Source organism: Mirounga angustirostris, unplaced genomic scaffold (assembly GCF_029215605.1).
Source record: "Mirounga angustirostris isolate CCGP_5_RB_7025 unplaced genomic scaffold, mMirAng1.0.hap1 SCAF_11, whole genome shotgun sequence".
In the NCBI taxonomy this organism is placed as follows: domain Eukaryota; kingdom Metazoa; phylum Chordata; class Mammalia; order Carnivora; family Phocidae; genus Mirounga; species Mirounga angustirostris.
This window is the reverse complement of record NW_026991719.1, coordinates 91,708,084-91,727,292: the sequence shown is the minus strand read 5'-3', so window position 1 is coordinate 91,727,292 and position 19,209 is coordinate 91,708,084. Positions and strand designations below refer to the sequence as shown.

General features: G+C 44.0%; 1 protein-coding gene and 1 long non-coding RNA gene across 4 annotated transcripts in view; one reads left to right on the top strand and one right to left on the bottom strand.

The window, feature by feature from the left end:
- LOC135362028 (uncharacterized) overlaps window positions 1-9,814 on the bottom strand; it is a 52,506-nt gene extending 42,692 nt beyond the window's left edge. The window contains exons 1-2 of the long non-coding RNA XR_010406319.1: window positions 9,704-9,814; window positions 4,954-5,066 (exon numbers count right to left, since the gene is read on the bottom strand). This is a non-coding gene — a long non-coding RNA (uncharacterized LOC135362028). The remainder of the gene's footprint in view (window positions 1-4,953; window positions 5,067-9,703) is intronic.
- Window positions 9,815-10,704: 890 nt separating this feature from the next.
- AMOT (angiomotin) overlaps window positions 10,705-19,209 on the top strand; it is a 64,117-nt gene continuing 55,612 nt past the window's right edge. For 2 of the 3 annotated variants that reach the window (XM_045881724.3, XM_064574489.1), the window contains exons 1-2: window positions 10,705-11,122; window positions 18,783-18,860. The gene's annotated coding sequence lies outside the window, so the exon portion shown is untranslated. Of the gene's footprint in view, window positions 11,205-18,782; window positions 18,861-19,209 lie in introns of all 3 variants that reach the window. The other variant, XM_054508988.1, reaches the window with a different exon arrangement.

The window sequence follows — 19,209 nt, the reverse complement described above, 5'->3', positions numbered from 1 at the left end:
TCTAGGGTAAACATGAAGAGGATTTTGAATGAGGGAACCACTAAAACCCCAGGATGTCTAATCAGGGATCCTCAGCCAGCAAATAGAGCACGTACTCTCAACATTGAGCTCTAGCTGGAGGACGGGAGCAGGTTTGGGTGAATCTAAGGGTCTGAAAAAAGCCATTCAAAGTGGGGGAAAAAAATCGGTGAGTGTGATTTGAGCAGGACACTGAGCATCTGGCCAAATTAAAGCTGGGGAACTCCCCCAGGAGCTTTCAGAACAGACCCAAACGCAGTCTGGAAGCTGGGGTCAAGGCGAGGCAAACGCTGAGGGTGTTTTTTTGACCACAAAGGCAAGGGGAAGTCCTGGGCTTTGTAATTACCAAGCCGCTGAGACTGCACTTTGGGAATAAGTGAAATTTCTGCATAATGTAACTTACCTGCCTGGGATCAGTCTAAAATACCTTACGGGGTACACCCTGATGGATGTAAAGAAATTATGCCTGAAAAATTGGAGTCTGGGGACACTGGGAGTTCTGGTGCAAGAGAGGAAGAGGTTAGAAATGTTCCCTTTCCCCTTCCCCCACAGGAACCACTCTGCACTAGGGAGCACAAAGCAGGCCAGAAGGTAGAAACTACAGGGTATCTAAAGCACACCTGACAGAAATGCTTTTGAGAAACCAAGGGAGGGGCTCCCCCCCAACAAATGCTGACTGAAAAGACCCAAGGGCAGCAAGTCTTAAACTGAGATCAACTTGTCAGGAAGATAGGAAGAACAATGCTTCCCCCACCCAGCTATAGCCCAGGGCTAGAGTGTTCAAGACTGAATAAATGCTCAGTGCCTAATTGGGAGGAGGACGGGTTAGTGTGGGTGGTAACCACACTTACCACAGGTGTCCTAAAAATAACCATATATTTCAGTTTCCAAGGTGTTTTCACAACCGTTGTTTGATCTGAAGCTCACAAGCCAGTGTGATCCTAAGATGGGACAGAGATTATTTTCCCAAGTTTTACAAGGTAAAGAAACTGAGGTTCCAAAGGGTTGAGCTCCGTGCCCAATTTCGCACAGCTTTCAAGCAACAGCGACACACTCAAATCTCTCAAGATTCCAAATGCAATGCTCCCTTTTATAGTACTGCCCGTGTTCTTAGTGAGAAAACACCAAGGTGGGAAATGGCTGGCCAAGAAGTACATCCCTGGGAGAGGTGACCCACTTGGCAGCTGGAGAGGGTAGGATGGAAATGAACAATTAGAAGGTGAGGATGATATAGTTGTGTAGAAATGTAAGGCTTTCCGAAGGCTGGGAATTGAAAAGGCTCTTAAAGATTTATTTATTTATTTGAGAGAGAGAGTAAGAGAGAGTGCTTGCGCATGTGCACAAGAGCTGGGGGGAGGGGCAGTGGGAGAGGGAGAGAGGAAAATCTCAGGTAGACTCCCCGCTGAGCATGGAGACTGACACTGGGTTCCATCACAGGACCCTAAGATCATGACCTGAGCTGAAACCGAGTCCGATGCTCCACCCACTGAGGCACCCAGGAGCCCCTTTAAAGGCTTTTAAATGGAAACCATTCTGAAGCCAGAGTCTGCATTCCAAGGAAATGGGGAGATGAATTTTTAAAATGTTGAGGGTAACCTGGGAAAGCCACAAAGATTGGCTTTCCCAGGGTCTTCACCTGGGGCAGAGGGTTACACTAGAGCAATGACTTTACCTGCTCGGTTGATCACAGATGCTGAGAAAAACAACTTTGATTTTGGATTTAAACACAAAGTAGGATGGGGGAATTGAAAAGGGTCATAAATGCTAGGTGTTGGGGATACAGCAGCGAATAAGACACTGTCCGTGACCTCAAGGGAACCTAAAGTCTAGTTGGGAATCCAGAGAATAAATAGCTACAAAACAATGTGATAAGTAATCTGATAGAGAGAGGAACTAGGATGAGACCTGAAGCCTAGGGTAAGGGGGAGGAAGTCCACTGTGCACCATGCTTCCCTAACACCCTGACCCAATGCCTGTCCCACGCCCGCGCAGGAGGGGAGCAGAAATGTGATAGTACGTGAAACATGACGCCTCGTGAAATGAACTACATAAATTGTGAAACCTAAGTCATGGTCCTATTGTTCTATAACAAGGTAAAAACTGCACTTTTTTTATCAAGTTAGAAACTATGAACCATGAAAACCTATGAGCAGTATTCCATTCTTTTCCCCCTTCTGACACGATGCTTCTAGAAAGGAGGCTATGGGACTAGAAGGCTGGAACACCGAACTTTTTTGGTTGGTTAATGTCACCTGGGTAGGAGCACGACTGGAGTGCTTGTAGGGTAATGTTATGATCCCAGATTTATGCTCTTTGATCACCTGGAGGTAATGAAGAAGGAAAGTTTATTCAGCTGGAGGTTCAACCTACCGCTTAGGGCCACCCTAGGCTAAATTTTGCCACAAATGGAACTGCTGCTGAGGAAACCATAGTAGAAAAAATATTGCCACTTAGGACGGAAAAACTCATACAAGCCTCCTGCTACTACCATATTGCAAGAATCCCAAGTGCTTTGTTCAAGCCATCTATTTGTCTCTTATACAGAAACTACTTGGCTACACCTGAGTTTTCTTCTTTGTTTCTTTTTGACAATCCTTTGTATAGAAATTTAAGCTTGTGTTGAAATTACCTGTTTTCACAAGATGGTGATTGCTTTATTAAATAATAATAATAACTACCATTTATTGAGTACTCAACCATGTTCCAGGACTGTGTGGACAACATCATGAAGCTTCACAGATTTAAAGGTCTACCCACTCTTCCCACATCCCTGAAACATGTAGTCTTCGTAAGGGCAGGCATTTGCCTGTTTTGTTTACCAGTGCATCCCAAGTGCTTAGAACAGTGTTGAAGACATAGTGGATTCTCAATACATAGCCAATAGATTATAAAATTGAGACTTGAGAGGTTAAGTGATTTATCCATGGTCACATAGCCAAATGAATGTGGCGATCTTAACCCACTTCTATCTGAATGAAAATCTCTTTGTTTCTTCCACTATACTAGGCTGCCTTTTGGTAAAATCTATTCCTGGTTTACGGTTGTGATGGGGGCATAGGAAGTGACACCGTCCATAAAGTCATCTGGAACCATCTTCTTGGCCATCAAAGGCACTGATGCCTTTCTAATTCATCTACTCTCCAGCACTCATGCCTATGCTGCCTTTCTTCTGATCTCGAAGCATTCATTTGCTAGGCACCAAATAAACATACCACCTTCTGCTGAAACAGTTCACACCTACATTTCCACACCACTCTTCAAAACTCCCCATTATACACCAAGATCAAGGCACTGGGAGGAAGGAGGATGTAGATGACACTTCTGATACAGCTCCTCACTCCAGCATTCAGAAAACTTGTCAGCGCTCTGACAACTGTCAGCAGTACAGAGTTGCAAGGAACCCCACACATCATCTAGTTCAATGTCCCCACCTAGAGCAGGAATAATTCTAAAAAACAACTAACTTGGGCCAGCCCACGAACATCACTAAGGGGGTAGGCAAAAGGGCACCAGGGTGTACACAAAACTCCAGGATAAGCCTGAGGCTTCTTCCTGGACCAATAATTTTCTAAATTGGGAGACAAAGCTGAATAATTCACCTCCTGAATAAATATTATTTTTATGTTTAAACCACTTCTGATATAGTTTATCGCAGGAAATACCTAATTCACACTAATGTTTAAAGATAAACAGGAGACTGAGGTAGAGGTGACTGCTCAGGGAATATTTCCGTGAAGAAGTGATATTTGAGTTGAGGCCTAATGAATAAGATTCAGTTAGCATCGGGAAGAGTGGGAAGAGAGTAGAGTGGAGGGAGGTGTGTGTAGTGTCCTTGGCAGGAAGAATAACATGTACAAGAAGAGTTCTAGGACAGAGAAAAAATGCAGGATTTGAAGAGCAGGAGGTCTGAGTGCCCCAGGCCCACACTCCACAGTGAGAATATTCAATAGGATCTCTTGCAGCTCCTCCTCCGAGTCCCTTTTTGCTCACATCCTGCCCAAACACTGAAAATCTTGGGGGAGGAGGGCCAACAGCCTGGAACTGAGATGTCCACAGCTGCTCCAGCATCACCCCCAAATTCCTTAGCCGAGACCAGGAAGCCAGGAACACATAGCTCTCATTGCTTAAGGATTTTCAACACGCTTGCTTAAAACCATCCACTGATTTAGATTAGAAACTGCCTGGTATAAAAAGTAAACTAGTCAGCACATCGTATAAACTACAAATAACAAAATCAGCTAATATTTATATATTTGATCTTCACCACCACCTTTTGAAATAGGTGCTATTGTTACTCTTACTTTACGAATGAGGTAACAGGCTCCAAATGTACCCAAAGTCACACAGCTAGTGAGCAACAGAACAAAGACTATGACACTAGGTCCCTTTGGTGCTAAAGCCCATATACTTAGTACCACACTGTACTTCCGAGCAGGGTTCCTAGGGAAGAGTGATTATGAGGGCCTTAAGCAAACCTGTTGTCCTACCCCCTGGAATTCCCTAAGACTGAATGGAGGGGCATGAGGAACTAAACTGTGTTAACTAGCTACTAAATGCCAGGCATCATGATAGATAACCCTAAATGTGTTATTTCATTTAATCCTCACAGCAACTCCTCGTGGGGGAAAAAATATTATCCCCCATTTACACATGAGGGAACCGTGGCCCAGGGTGGTTAAGCTATTTACCTCTTTGGTAAGTACTGGGGCTGTGACCGGAATCCAGGCTCTAGTGACTCCAAGAAGTCTATACCCTTTCCATCAGAGCACACCAAAGATGGCTTAATATTTAACCCTTCCCTGGTTACATATTTGCACTTTAACAAGGGTCTTTCCTGTGTGAATCTCACAGAACCATGGCGGACTGGGAAGGAAGGCTGATTGGTGACGGCAGGGTGGGCCTGTCTTAAATCACACCGGAATGGCATTGACCTACCTTCTTCCTGTAGTTCCTAAAGTGGGGCAGTGTGCCAGGGAAGATAAATCTCCACTCCTGTCCCAGGCTTCTTCTCCTCCAACTGGGATAACAGCTCTCAGACACTCTGGCAACTATAGAAACAGAGAGCCGAATCAATCAAGAGTTTATTTGTAAAGGGTAATGTCAGAGGACGGACTTCCTTTAAATCCTGCTAACTCTGTACAGTTAAAGAGCTTACTGGCTCAGGAAATTTGATTTCCCTCTGATTTGCTGTCAGGGATTTGTTTTTATCATTGACTAAATCATATTCTTTCTCTCATCCCACCACCTACCTTTTGGAGTGCAGACTTCGATGTGTGTTCCTAGGTCTTGTCACCTCCCTCTTGCTCCAGCTAACTTAGGGCTTTGCAAACAAACCCTACTGAGAAGTATGGACAGCCTGGGCCTTTCCAGAAACTCAAGCTGCTGAAGGAGATATGGTATTTAGTTAAGCTGAAGTGAAGCCCTGCATAAATCATAAAGAGGCGAACCCGGGTTACTCAAACAGGACCCTAGGAAGTGCTTGGGGAATAGTCTTGCAGGCAGCTTTATTTTTCTACAGCCGATTTACTTCCAAAATGCTGGGGCCCACAAGTACCCCAGGAGTAACTTGGCTCCCAGATGCTGGAGCAGGTCTTGGCCTTAGAGCACAGTTGTGGTGTTGTTTCCTGAATTCCCACATTGCTGTTTTCCACACATGGATCGGGCTTCAAACTTCCTGTGTCTGGACCGTTTGTGAGCATAGGCACGTGCGTGTGCGTGCGCACGCACTCGTGTGTGTGTGTGTGTGTGTGTGTGTGGTGTTTATATGCTTGCAAAGGGTGGAGAGGGGGAGAAGGAATCCAAAACGAAGAGTTTATATTGTATATTTGTCCCTTTGTTCCTTTCCCGTTCAGATAAAGCTGTGCTATATTCTGATCAGCTGGCTTCTGCATGTGCAGGGCCAGTATCCTTGTGAATAAACAGGAGTGAGTTTAGGAGATGTCCTCAAGAAGGCTACTTTTCCTTTCCAGTGTTTGGCCAATGTATTTTGTAGGGTGCTTTTTTGGAGGGGGAGGGGAGAGTTATGTGGAGCCATAAATCCTTAGGATTTATTTTCCCTGGTGTACGTGCTTGCCTCTGCTTTTGTTTCTAAATGCATTTAAATGATTTAGTGGTTCACCAGGCAATTAGAGGAAGATGTGCTCATTTCACACTCCCAGTTGACTTGGTGGGTGGAGGAGAATGCCACTCAATACAAAGCACTATGGTTTTGTGGTCTTTTCCTCTAGAAGAACCTAGCCAGGGATTGAGGAATAGATTACAGTAAGCCACGTTCTCCTTCCTACTTTGCCTGTACGCTGGGCAAAATTTTGCATGCAAAGGGCAGATTTTTAAAAGTTTGAACATTTCTTAATTGCCAAAATTAAAAACCAGGAAATTTTACATTAAAACATTTCACTTCTGGTTTCTCTTTCAGAAGTCCTGGACACATTGGGCCTGCATTTCCCATGGTGTTAACCAAGCTGTCCCCTTTACATGCTCCCTTTGCTGCCAAGAAGAAGGTAGCCTCATCATCAGTCTTGTCTCCTGACACTTAGCCTGAGAGTTGTTACCTTTAAAAAAAAATTTTTATTGCAGTAAAATGCACATAAAATTTAACATTTTAGCCATTTTTAAGCATACAATTCAGTGGCATTAAATACATTCCAAATGTTGTACAACCATCACCACAATCTATTTCCAGAACTTTTTCATCATTCCAAACAGAAACTGTGGTCATTAAACAGTAACTCCCCATTCCACCCTCCCCTTGGGCCCTGATCACCACTATGCTACTTTCTTTTTTTTTTTTTTTTTTTTTTTACCACTATGCTACTTTCTGTCTCTATGAATTTGCCTATTCTAGGCACCTCATGTAAGTGGAACCGTACATTTGTCCCTTTGTGTCTGGCTTCTTTCACTTAGCATAATTTCTTTTAAGGGAGAAACTGATTTTTTAAGGTGCCTTTTTTTTTTTTTTTAAGAGCATAGACACTGATTTTTATTGCATGTTAAAGGAGGAGTTTTATTTTGTTAGAGAAAAAAAGGCCAAACAGGACAGGTGGTTTTGTGTAGAGGCTCTTTATTTATAAGCTTAAAATGATCATTATATCCATTATTAATATACGGAGGGTCTTAATGTTCTTAGGCAACCCAGTGTCTTTACACAGGTGTTTTACAGTTAGTGGTTAATTCTTCTGGTATCCCCCAGAGGCCTCTCCATATTTTATAGTCAGGATATGAAGACACAGGGATGCTCTGGGGATTAGTTAAATGTGTGTGGCATACTTTGCTGTATAAACTCACTCTCTGGAACTAGTTTTCGCTCCCTGCTCTCAACTTCCACAGCTTTTACTGTCAATCCCATTCATTTAGCACTTAGCATATGCTTGTTAGTTGTCTTTTTCTGTATATACCCTTGAAGGCAGGAGCCAAGTCTCATCCCTCTTTGTTTTTTCAGTCCTGTCCATAATAGCAGCTTGATCAATGTTTGTTGATGTTGGCCTCCCCCTCCCCCTTCCTTTTAAGTAGAGCTGGCAAAGCATAACTTTAAATTCAAGCCCAGTTTAAACAAACTGAAGGGTTTTCAGGGTAAAAACAAAAGGAAGTCTTGCGTGGCGGGAGAGAAGGAACACCTAAGACGCTTGAAGACCTGGGCCAAGCCCAGGTACCACAAAACCTGTTGTTTGCCACAGGCGTGAGAAGTGACTCATGCACAGCCTGAATCCACCATTAAATTCAGAGCTCTTGCTGACTCTACTCCATCAAAAGTCACATTTGGAGAAGAACAGCAATGCCCCAGGCGGGATCTGAGGAGGGGGTATTAAAGGATTTAAGTGTTTTAGGGGTTTCCATTGCATGAAGGCCCCTGTAGCTGTAGGGAAGACAGGCTGGAAAAGTCTTTTGAGGGCAACTTCAAAGCCAGGGACAGACAGCCGACAAAGAGCCACCATGCCTTTGCTACTAGGATTTGCTTCCCAGTGTTTTCTGTAACGGCAAAAGATGGGAACTAGCCTCCGTGGCCTCTCAATAGGGGAATGCATAAAGGAATTTTGGCACATTTGTGCAATGGAACACTGAGCTATCATGAAAAAGAATGAAGTAACGGAAGTTATCCTGAGATGGAAGAGTAGTAGGAGACATTGTTGAGTAAAGAAATGCAAGGTGTGCTGTGATTGATGATGCCAAAATGGAACATCTATAAGTAAATAATATATTTTGAAGATTGTGCAAAGGCAGGGAGAGAAGGGGAGAAAGGGACTATGAGAACAGTGGCAGAGAGGAACTTTTTACTCCTTTCATTACAGTTTTGATTTTACCATGTGCATATGTTACTTTTTCCATTTTACCAGCATTGTTCATTTTAAAAAGTATCCTGTTGCCATTGTGATCAGTAGTAGTCTGCAGCATATACCTACCCAATCTAGCTCTGCTGTCCACCCCTCCAAATAAGGCTGGGATAATCTTCCCTTGCCTCACAAGCCACGTGCCCATGTCTTGAACTCTCAAAATCTTACTTTCCCCATTGAAAATCACCCAAATAACTTCACCTCACCTGTAACCTGAATCACACCAAGAATCTACTTTGCACTTGTTCCTGCTTCTGAATCTTTGAGCAGCCCTAGCAGAGCAACCTGCACATCCAGGCTACCCCACAGCATGCCACCAGCCTATTACTCTTCCTGGACCCCGTTATATTCTGGGACCCCGTTCACAGTGAGATAGTGTTTCCTTGTGTGCCTTGATCCATGGCCTCTCAGAAGGCTCCCTTTGGGGGGGGAGGGGCTTGAATTGGATGTCACTTTTTTATTGGCATGAGATCATTATAATAGCTCTGCATTGTCAAGACCTTTACAATTAGACTCATTTCCACCTTGTAACATTTTCTAGGAAATATGGATCTGTGGAGAATGGTGATTTCCATGGTAAGTGTTCCCTCATGTTTGTTTTCTCAAGTTCACTTCGGAGATACACAGCATGATTTCCTCTTTCAGTAGCAGCACCACAATAGATGTAGGTTGTGGCGCCACTTCAGAACTGTTTAAAAGAGAAATCTCACCCACCCTGGTTAGAAAAGGGACAATTTATTATTCTAACTGCAGGGATCTGACTTCATATCCACCCTCAAAACTGTAGGAAAAGAGTTGACTTTTTAAAAATAAAGCCACAAAACCTACACACCTTGGATGTAGATGCTTAAAACACAGGAGCAGAATATTTGATTCCTGGACACATGCAAGACTCTCCACCATGGGACATATGCAAGGAGGAAGACACATATGTGTGGAGTGCTCTGTGGTTTACAGAGTTTTCACACACAATTCATTTTATTTTCATGTATCAGTGTCAAGTTAATAGGGAATGTCTTACAGCCTTTACTTACAGATAGAAAGATCAAGGCTCAGAGAAGTTAAGCGACTCAACAAAAGTCGCACAACTAGCTGTTAAGTGCTATAGTCCAAAATGAGTTCTTCCTTTAGTTCCAAATTCCATGTTATTCTGCTATCCTTACACTGTTTTCTTTGTGCTTTTGTTCCCCAGATGTAAAATGGGAGATTTTCAGTGTCCCAGGATGCCGTTCTCAACCCTCTGTGTTCTCAGACAGTATCATTTTTTTTTGGCAGCCGGGAAACGTGAACACCACATTGACACTTCACGTACTTTTTCCCCCTCCTGGCCTAATGAATTAAGGGGGAAGAAAAGTTACCTATTCCCAGAGGGCCGGACAGTGCCACAAAGGTGTACGGGAGCCAGCCGACACACCGTCGCACTCTCTCAGGAGACTGAGAAACCAAGCGTCTCTTCTTTCTCTTCTCAGCAGTAGCTGGGGGAGAACGGAGAGCTAGACAATAGTCTCTTGTTCAGTTTTATTAATTTTCAGGGCGGGTGGGACAAAAAGATCAGATCGAGGACTCAAGTGACCAATCGCGAGCGAAGCCGGGGCCAGGATTCGCCAACCGGTAGCAGGAAAAGATTGGTGGGTGGGACTTACTCTTCGCGGCCTGCTCCGCCCAGGCCAGCCCTCCCAGCCCGCCCAAGAGGCGGAGACTCCGCGAAGCTCCGCCCACGCCACCCCCACCCCCAGCGCGGCCCGCCAAAGGGAAGGGGGGCGGGGACGCGGGGGTGAGATGGAAGGGGGAGGCTAGGGGGAGCGGAGGAAGAAAGAAGGGTGTCGCGCAGAGCTGCGACCTGGGTGGGGGCCTGCTGGTAATAGGAAGCAAGAGGGGAAGGAAAAAGAAGGAGCGCTGCTCCTTCCTGCATTATTTTGAGCAGGCTTTGCGAGAAGCTGCTTTTCAGCATTTCTATTATTTGTGTTTTTTCCTCCCGCTGTTGGGTGGGGAGCGGCAGGGCTCTCCCACGCGCCTCCGCTCCGCTCATGTCGTAGATTATGATTGTAGTCTTTGCAGAACCCTTTCCTTCCCCCCAGCCAGTGCTTGCGTAGCCTCTCAGGACCGCAGTGAGCGCGTTAAGCCACGTTAGCGGGAGGACTAGAGCTAGGACCCCCCGCTTTCGCCAGAGTGGCTGGACCCCGCCGTTCAATTGTTTGAAACTTCCCCGCCCCCTGGCCCCGCCTCTCTTCCGCCCCCAGGCCCCCCCCCCCCCCCCCCCCCCCCGCTCAGGGTCCGGGCCGGCTCCCTCCCTCCGTTCCCCGCCCTCTACTCCGCCCCACTCTCTAGTCCACCCCCTGCTCCGGGGCGGTCCTAGCCGCTCACCGCAAGAAGAAAAGCCACCCATTCGTCCCCCTCCCCTACCTCCCATCCTTTGCCCAGGAGCTGCCTTCATCGCAGTCACGCCCCTTCCTTCCGAGGAGCTTTCTGGCTGCCCAAGCTGGTAGACCCCCTGATTTATTCCTCCATCTCCGCTCTCTTTCGCCTCATCTTCGCTTAGTTCTCACCGCCCCCTCCACCCCCACCTCCAGCCTGTCTTGCCTCCGACCATCCGCTGCTCCACCCTCCGGCCCGGTATCCTGCCTGTCCACTGCCACCAAGGAGAGCCCGGACGGAGCGGCGAGGAGCGGAGCAGCGGGGAGTTGGGACTTCCCCCTGCCCATCCCTGGCCTCCGGCCCGGGACTGAAGCCACTTGAGCGAGCAGAGAGTCGTCACCTTGTCTTCGGTGCCTTCAGGGGTAGGAGACGCATGGTTACTTTTCGCGGGGAACTGGGGCAGGAATCCATGGTGGCATGAACTTGATCGTGCCCTCGGCGTGAGTGAGTCGATCTAGATGTGTGTGGGGATGCCCGTGTGTTCTACTTTCTTTGCAGCTGGCCGTGAGTTTTCCGGGATGAGCAGCAACTTAAATCGGTTAAAGAGTGTGCGCTCCTTTCCCGTCCTACAGAGATGCTAGTGGGTACCACTACTTGATGGTACTTCTACTTCCTTGCCTCCTGGGGTCCTTGTAGGTCTCTAGGTAATTAAGCACAAAAGGAGCGAGGGAACTTCAGGTCTACATTTACCTAGAAGGAATGTCTGCGCTTATCTCAGATTGCTAGATACGGTCCTCCTGAATGCTTAGAGTTGGGGTGGGGGCTCACACTGCCCTCCCCCGGGGGCTGTGAATTCTTGAAGTCCTAAAGTCTGGGAGTAATCTACAATGCTACACTTTTTTTGGGTCTATGTGTGTGTGTATGTGGTGAGGACGGGATTGCCCAGTATCTGCTTTATAGATGTTAGTGACCAGTTTTGCAAGATCATGCAGGTGTCTTGAGGGTCCCAAGCCTGGGTCACTGTATACTGGTGCTTCAACAGCAAGATGGATTTTATCGATACATGAAAACAAAGAAAAGGAAAAGTGAGAGGGAGAGTGACAGTCTTTGTAGTCTGGTAAATTGCCACTAATAGTAGTGTAATAATAATCTGCAGCAAGGGACTAGATACAATTAAATGAGAGAGGAAAGGGGATGTTTGTGAGAAACAGCATTTTCAATCTCTAGCATGTAGTTTAGACTGGAGAGTTGTTTCTGATGTAGTTCTCCTAACCTCCTCCCGTCCCCCACCCCCACGTTAAGACTAGAAGTTGGGAGGCATTTAAAACTTTTTTTGAATATAACCCTCTTCTATTCAGAGAGGAAGATAATTAGTCACCATAATCTTCAATAATGGAGGGCTAAGGTTATTTAAGTCTCCTTGAACTAGGTTTTGTGAAAAGCCCTTTCTCGGGCCAGCCTTTGTGAAGCCTTCTCGGTTAGACCTTTCCGCACCCTCATTTAGTAGCTAAGAGTACTTTGCAATACCATTTCGGATGCGGGATAAATTTTCACCCATCTCCCACCTATCTCCAACTGGGCGAGCATGGCAAAATGAGAAGGGTGGTGGTACTCAAAGACCTGTTATCAAGATGTCACCAACCCATTGCTTATTTGGGAACAAATTATTTACTTACATTTTTAAATAGTTGTGTTGGTTGATTTTAACGGGGGAAAGGAAAGCAGGAAGGGAGAGAAGGAACCGGCCAGGGCGACAATTTTAAAGGCTATCGTCTTTCAGATCAGCTGGGAGGGAAAAGTTGGCCTGACCAAACTACATTTTATAACTGGCCTGGGACATTTTAATAGCCAGGTGGTTGTAGAGTATTTACAGATGATAACTCAGGTTCCAGTTATTCTGTATGGGTATATCCGGTGTCATTTACAGACACTTTCTGTCACTACATCATACTTCATTTTAAGATACTTCTTTCTTTGGAAAACTGTGTGGCTCTGTAAAATTGAAAGTGCTTTTTCTAACTTCATGGTCTAGATACGCAGTAAAACCGCTGGCCATGCTTGTGTGTAGAGTAACTTTTACGTGCAAGTTGTGGATCTGCTTACCTATTTTAAAAGATTTTAGAAGGAAATTTTAAAATTATTTTTCAATACTATTTTGGATTTGGAAATTGAAAGCTCATTTCTGGTTTGTGAAGTAGGAATTATTAGACAGATGCATACCCAAGGCATTTTGTGGAGTTGCTTTTTCTGAAGTTTTGTAAAGAGCGAATGAGACTCTTTCTAGAATGCCCTTAAAAACTTTCTATTCAGAACGCAGAGGGATGGATGCTATGACCTTGAGGTCCCATTGAGTGCCAGAATGCTAAGTGGGTACATCTGCTTCTGTGCCTATCCTAAGAGCCCTCTCCCAGGGCCTGTGCCTTCTTTAAAAGGGTGTCTTTGTAATTAAGCAGCCTGTCTCCCCCATCCCCCTTTCTTCCTTTGATCCAGCTTTTTAAGGCCTTTTTTTCCATTTGGAGACAAGAGGAGTTTCTCACACTCTTCTACGCCCCTCTTAAGGTTTCTTTTCCTTTACCCCCAAAAAGTCCCTCGAAGTTCTCAGGATGGTTAGAAGTTGTTTTGTTTTGTTGGGGTGGAGGGGATGTTACCAGTGATGCGAAGTAGAGGATATATTCCCTCTTGGGAAATGCTTGTGACCAGGTAGCCTCCTCCATGGAGACTGAGCATTTGGAATGCATGAGAACAGTCTATTCTTAGGGACTGTCTGGAAGAAATTGTCCTTTGCACCCATTAAGTGCAGCTAAAACCCACTGAAAGGGGTGGAGAGAGGTGTGTGTGGTCGTGGCTGAGCCTTTTAAGATGGTAAATGGGTAAATGTTCCCCAATCTCCTATTACATCACCTCTTTCCCCCATGGATTCAGTGGGTTTGGAGATCTGCTTGACAAATTAATTAGCTTGGGACTAAACCAATTTGTTCAGAATTGTGCTCCATTGATTTCCTGTCCCCAGGAATTTTTGTTGGTGGTTTTCTATGACGTGTTGTCCTCAGTCTTGCTTACTTCTTCGTTCCTTGCTGCCTTTTGTGGACTTTGGTCCAAAATCTAGGGTCCCACCCCCAAGTCAAAGGTTAGAATTTGGTCCCAGGACCTAAGGGGGCATTAAAACAGGCTGCCCACCCTGCACCACTCTCCTCCATGGTCAGCTTCTGACCCCCTTGAACCCAGAGAAAGGAGGGAAGTTGCCCCTTCCTCACACAACACACAAAATCTGAACTGAAAAAAAAAAAAGGAAAATAAGGAGGTCACTTGCTTTCTAAAAGAACCCACTACAGGTTTCTTTGGAAAAACTAGCTTTCCTAGTTCGTGCCTTTGAGCTATGACTTGATATATAAAAATTCACTATAACTGGGCCTTCTCAGAAACATATTTATTGCATAAAGGAAGACATTAGAATTTTGTTGTAATGATTATAGCTTGAATTAAGTGAGGCCATTATTTGGCCTTTGAAATCTTTTTGTTATATGGGATGGAGTTAATTGTCTAAATCATTCTGGCTTGTAATAATGCTGGCCACATTTAGCTCCAGCCTACAACCACTTGTAGAAGGGAGCTAGTATGACTTTCTGGAGATAAATCAGACTTCACAGATTTTGATAAGTCTAAGGATGGGACTGTCTACCCCACATAGGTTGCAAAATTTAATTCTAGTTATTGTATTTGAATAATCCCAGGATCGAGAAAATTGTTTCTGGTAAATAACAGCAACTAATGCCATTTTTAGTAGAAGAATCTATAATAAGCTTTCCTAGTGAGCCTATTGGTGAATGGGACCTGGGCTCTAGGCCCACCTCTAACTTAGTTTACCACCCTTGGCAGGTCCTCCTCTGTAAATGGTGAGAAATTGGACAGGGTGATTTTGAGAACCATTTCTCAAAAGTTTATGGTTCCCTTCCTAGACCTCTACTTGTGATGTGAATGTGAATGATTCCTACTAGAATGAGGTACAACAATTGTTAGAAATACAATCATGTAATAATCTGGATGTAAAAAAAAAAAAAGCCTAAAAAGATATATCAATATAAATGCATTGTGTTTTGTGTTTTAACAACATATCAAATTAAAAAGCTAGGATCCTGCCCAAAACTTCATCAAGAATCCCATCGTTCTAACGGATCACCCACTTTCATTTTTCCTAGTTCCTTTACATAGTTGGGGGTGGGTCACAGAAATTTACAAAGTTTCTTTTAACTAAGTGCTCACCTAAGACTTAGCTTTGTAAACCTGTGGGGAAGAATGAAATGAGAACCTGACTGAGTATGCATGAAGAATCATGTATGTATGTTCCTCGAATGCCAAGAGAGACTAATATTTAATTAGTCTCTAGATTTAGTAAGTAATCCCTAACCCTTTCTGTGATTTAAGGGTGTTCATGTATCTAGCAAGGCTGTTCAGTCCACTCCCTTGACCTCCTGTTACCCCTCCCCCATTCTATTTAAGCAAAAAAGAAAACTAGGTTCCACTGTTTACTTTGTCTAAACCATTAGCAATGGATTCTTAAATCACTGTATCATGATATCCCATCAAGAAAGTACAAGTTTGAGTAGACTATAAAATTTCCCCAATGAGAAAGGAAAAGCGGGAAAGCACAAATGTTCTGTTTCATGGCTTTGAAAATAATGTTGAAAATTAGACTAAAAAATAGTAAGGAAACTAAGGATTTGAGACAATTAAAGAGGTATAGGTGTGGCAGAATGACCCACACATAATGGGTTCTTCATTTGAGGCCTTCCCTGTACAGTGGGAGTTCAGTTACCCGGTCTTTTAATTTTCCTTTGAAAAAGAGAAGGTATAATATACATATGATCTCCATTTTGGATGAATTCATTCCTGGAAACCAGTGGCTCATCGTAAATTAGATTAAATTTCTTTAACCAGAATAGGAAAGTGAAGTATGGGTTTTTAGTCCTTAGAAAGCTCCAAGTTAAGTACATTTTTTATGATATGTATTCATGGGGAAAATGCAGATGGATATATTTGCTAATACCTCCGAAGATAGTTTTTGAAAATCTCTTTTTTTTTTTTTTTTTTTTAACGCTATAGGCTGCTCTTGATGTTTGTAAAGTCACTTTCATTATTGCCCCAACTCCATGAAATATCGTTAGACTGTGTGACTTGAAGCCAGGATCTGGGTTTCTGTGCCCAACCCTGTTTGACTTGCCATGTGACCAAGCATAAATGAATTAGCTGCTCTGAGCTTCAGTTACCCTTCTGGGAAGCAGAGATATTAATACTTCACAGAGGTGGTTGGGCATGCTTCATATTGGACACATGCTTCGAGGTCATTGGATGAAAGGTGTTTGCATGATGGCAGAGCAGGTTTATTATAAGGTCCTGAGCAGGTGTTTGCTTTTAATGAGCTTTGCTCTCTTATAGCCTGCAGCGCCCTTTGGTGCCCCATTGCCTTACTGACTATAACTGATCATCCCAACATTTGTATTATTGACCCTCTTGGCTCTTAAAAAACAATTAAACATTTTCATTCTATGTGGTAAGCTGAAGTTCTAATAAGAGGACTCTAGCATCTTCCAGGGTGATGAAAAATTACTTCGAAAAGAGACATTAGTTGAAATGTGCCATAGAGATCAGTGAGTTCTTCAAAGCTCTTCCAAAAGATTAAAAAGAGTACAACAAATTTCTGCGTGTGTCTGTGTATGTGAATGTGTGTGTGTGTTTTAAGGGAGAAAGGTTTGAGTAATATTTGCTTGTGACACATACTGATGATAGCCAGTCACTGAAACCCAGCCGTTGTAGTGTTTTATACACAGCTGGTTTTTATTAATGATGGAATATTTATGCTTGCTGTACAATTCGTGGCTCATTTCCATGTGTATGTCAGAACTCAAATACCCCCCAAAGCAACATTAAGATAACATTAAATATACATGTGGCCAAGCTAGAAAGGGTGGATTTTGGGGGCTCTCCCTTATTCTTACTGGTGTTGCTTCAGATCACCATAACTGCCCCCCAACTTTAGGCATTGGTGCTGATCTTTTTTTTTCCTTTATATATCCCATAGCAAACTTCACATTTTGATCTTTTTGATATGGACAAATGATCTCCCCCCCAATAATGCAGATGAAACTGATGTATGTGTTTTTTAAGAGCATATTTTCCCTGCACATGCTTCTTATTATCTGAGAGGCCTGGACTCAATCAGTAAAGGAGCAGAGAAACCACATAATTGAAAGGAGAATGACGGTGGTGCATACTTGGAATATTTGTGGGAAGGGGATTGCTGACATCAGAAAATGTAGTGGCCTGAGTGTTAACAGCATTGAAGAGAAATAAGCTTTCTGTGTTTCTGTGCATCAAGAATTATTTTTAAGGGGATAAAAATATGGGCCAGGTTTGACATCCTTTTATGAAGTTGCCCTGGAAACTTTGATGAAGGTTGTTATAGAATAGTTCAATTAAAACCTTCCCCATTAGGAAGCTAATTAGTACATCACTTACTCATTTTGGTTGTTTTCAAGGGGCAGGATTTGCATTGACTTAATGGCATTTCTTTCCATGTGACAGCAAACTAAGATAAAATTCACAGATGGGGAAAATTATTAGATAGCCTATTTTGAAGAAGTCTAATTTCCTCTTTATTACATTTAGGTTTTCACTTCAGAATTTTGTTTCACTCTGTTTATATACAGTGATCACATTTTAGTTTAGTAACCAGTTTTACTTTTGGGATCACCGGCTGTAAACCAAAGCTTATTAATTTGAGTCTTCCATATGAACTGGAAAAATATGATGAATGACAATAAGCCATTTTATTAAGGTAACATTTGGTTTTTTTTTTCCCTGCAATTAGTTTCTCTTTGCTCGTGTGTATGTGTGTGCGTGTGTGTGTGTGTGTGTGTGTGTGTATGTCTTTGGTGGGGGGCAAATTGTTTTTTTAAAAGCAAACAAGTTTTGCAGCTAAGGAAATTTGGATGACCCCCTCTATCCCCAAAGAGCATTCTTTCTGCCCCAGGCTCTCAGTTGGGCTTCCATGAGGGCAATGTGATGACTTTTTTGACCTGGTACTTTTTGTGACTAGGCTAAGTGGTTGTCTCTTGGCAGCCTGGAGGAGACTGGTCACGATGGCAACTGGAGTCCAGGATTCCTAGTGCGTTCTTTCTACTGTACTCTGTGTTTTTTAGAGGAATGAATACTTACACATGAGGTTTCAGGGCCATCTGCAATAGAATAAGTACTAAACACATAATATGGGCCTGCTGTGGTCCCCCTTTTCTCCATAGCTAGTAGGGAACAGTCATTCTGTACATATATCCCCTGATGCTATGCCTGCAGCATATGCCTACCCTAGTTTCAGAGAGTGGGAAAGTTGGCTGGGTTATAAGATTTGTACTTTAACTGATTTTACCCTAGGCCTTCCTGGGAAGGCAGAGTCTAGATTTAGTTTTGCAATGGCAACTCGGTCAAGACAGGTTCCTGGGGCTTGCAAGTCAGTGTGAGGAGGAGGGGCTGCCTTTGGGGAGTGACTCAAACCCTTTGGTATGAAGATATGAAACTCTGGCTCCCGTCCATGCACCTGCTGGATGCCACACCTGCAGTCAGCACCTGAGCCCCACTCAGACACAAAAACCAGACTGAAGGCAGATGGGGCTCCCTTCAAAAGGGGTAGAGCAGCACAGGGAACTCCCAATTATGTTAGCGCAGCATCACTGCAAATTACACCTCACCGCTCCAGTGTCGATACGGGAAAATGTCTTAGGTTTTTTCTTAAGGGTGCAGCGCACTGGCTTGCTCAAGATACGGTAGAGTCCAGAGAGAATTTCGCGTTCCTAACGAGTTTCTCTTGTGAACTGTCCTCTTAAAAAATGGAGAGTCAGGTCCACAGAGGTTTGTGTCTGGTGACCCTGCAGAGGGCAGGAAGTCATCAGACCTAGGTTCTGATCCTGGCCCCACAAGTAAGCCACGGTGAAACCTTGGTCAAATGAGTTATCATTAGCTATCTGTTCTGGGCTTAAAGCCTTCTCCAGTTGTGAAATGGAATCAATCACATCTGCCTTTATTTCCTCACAGAGCGGTGGAGAAGGACAAGTAGGATAACAGAAGTGAAAGAGGTTTTGTCTCCTTAGAAGAAAAGCTGAGAAACTAAAGGTAACAGAATTATTGTTCTTGCTATTCCATGTCTTTCATGCCTTGTCTTCTCTTTCTGTTGCCTCCAGCAAAGTCTTTGGGGAGTTGTGATTTACTCAACATGCAATATGCAGTTCTTCTGGGTATTTCAGGTGCCAGTTAACGTTGTAGGTGTTGGGAAGGGTACAGAGGGAAATCATGCACCCAGCCGGTGATCTCTAAGATCTTCCATTTCTGGCTCAAACTATTAGAGCAATTTCTGCCTTGGTACTTAGAAGCTTAGGATACAAAATTAACTTCTCTCTTTCTCTCTCTCCGTCTTCCTCTCTGCATTGTAACTGCGGACTTCTGTCCCTGGACCATGTATTCC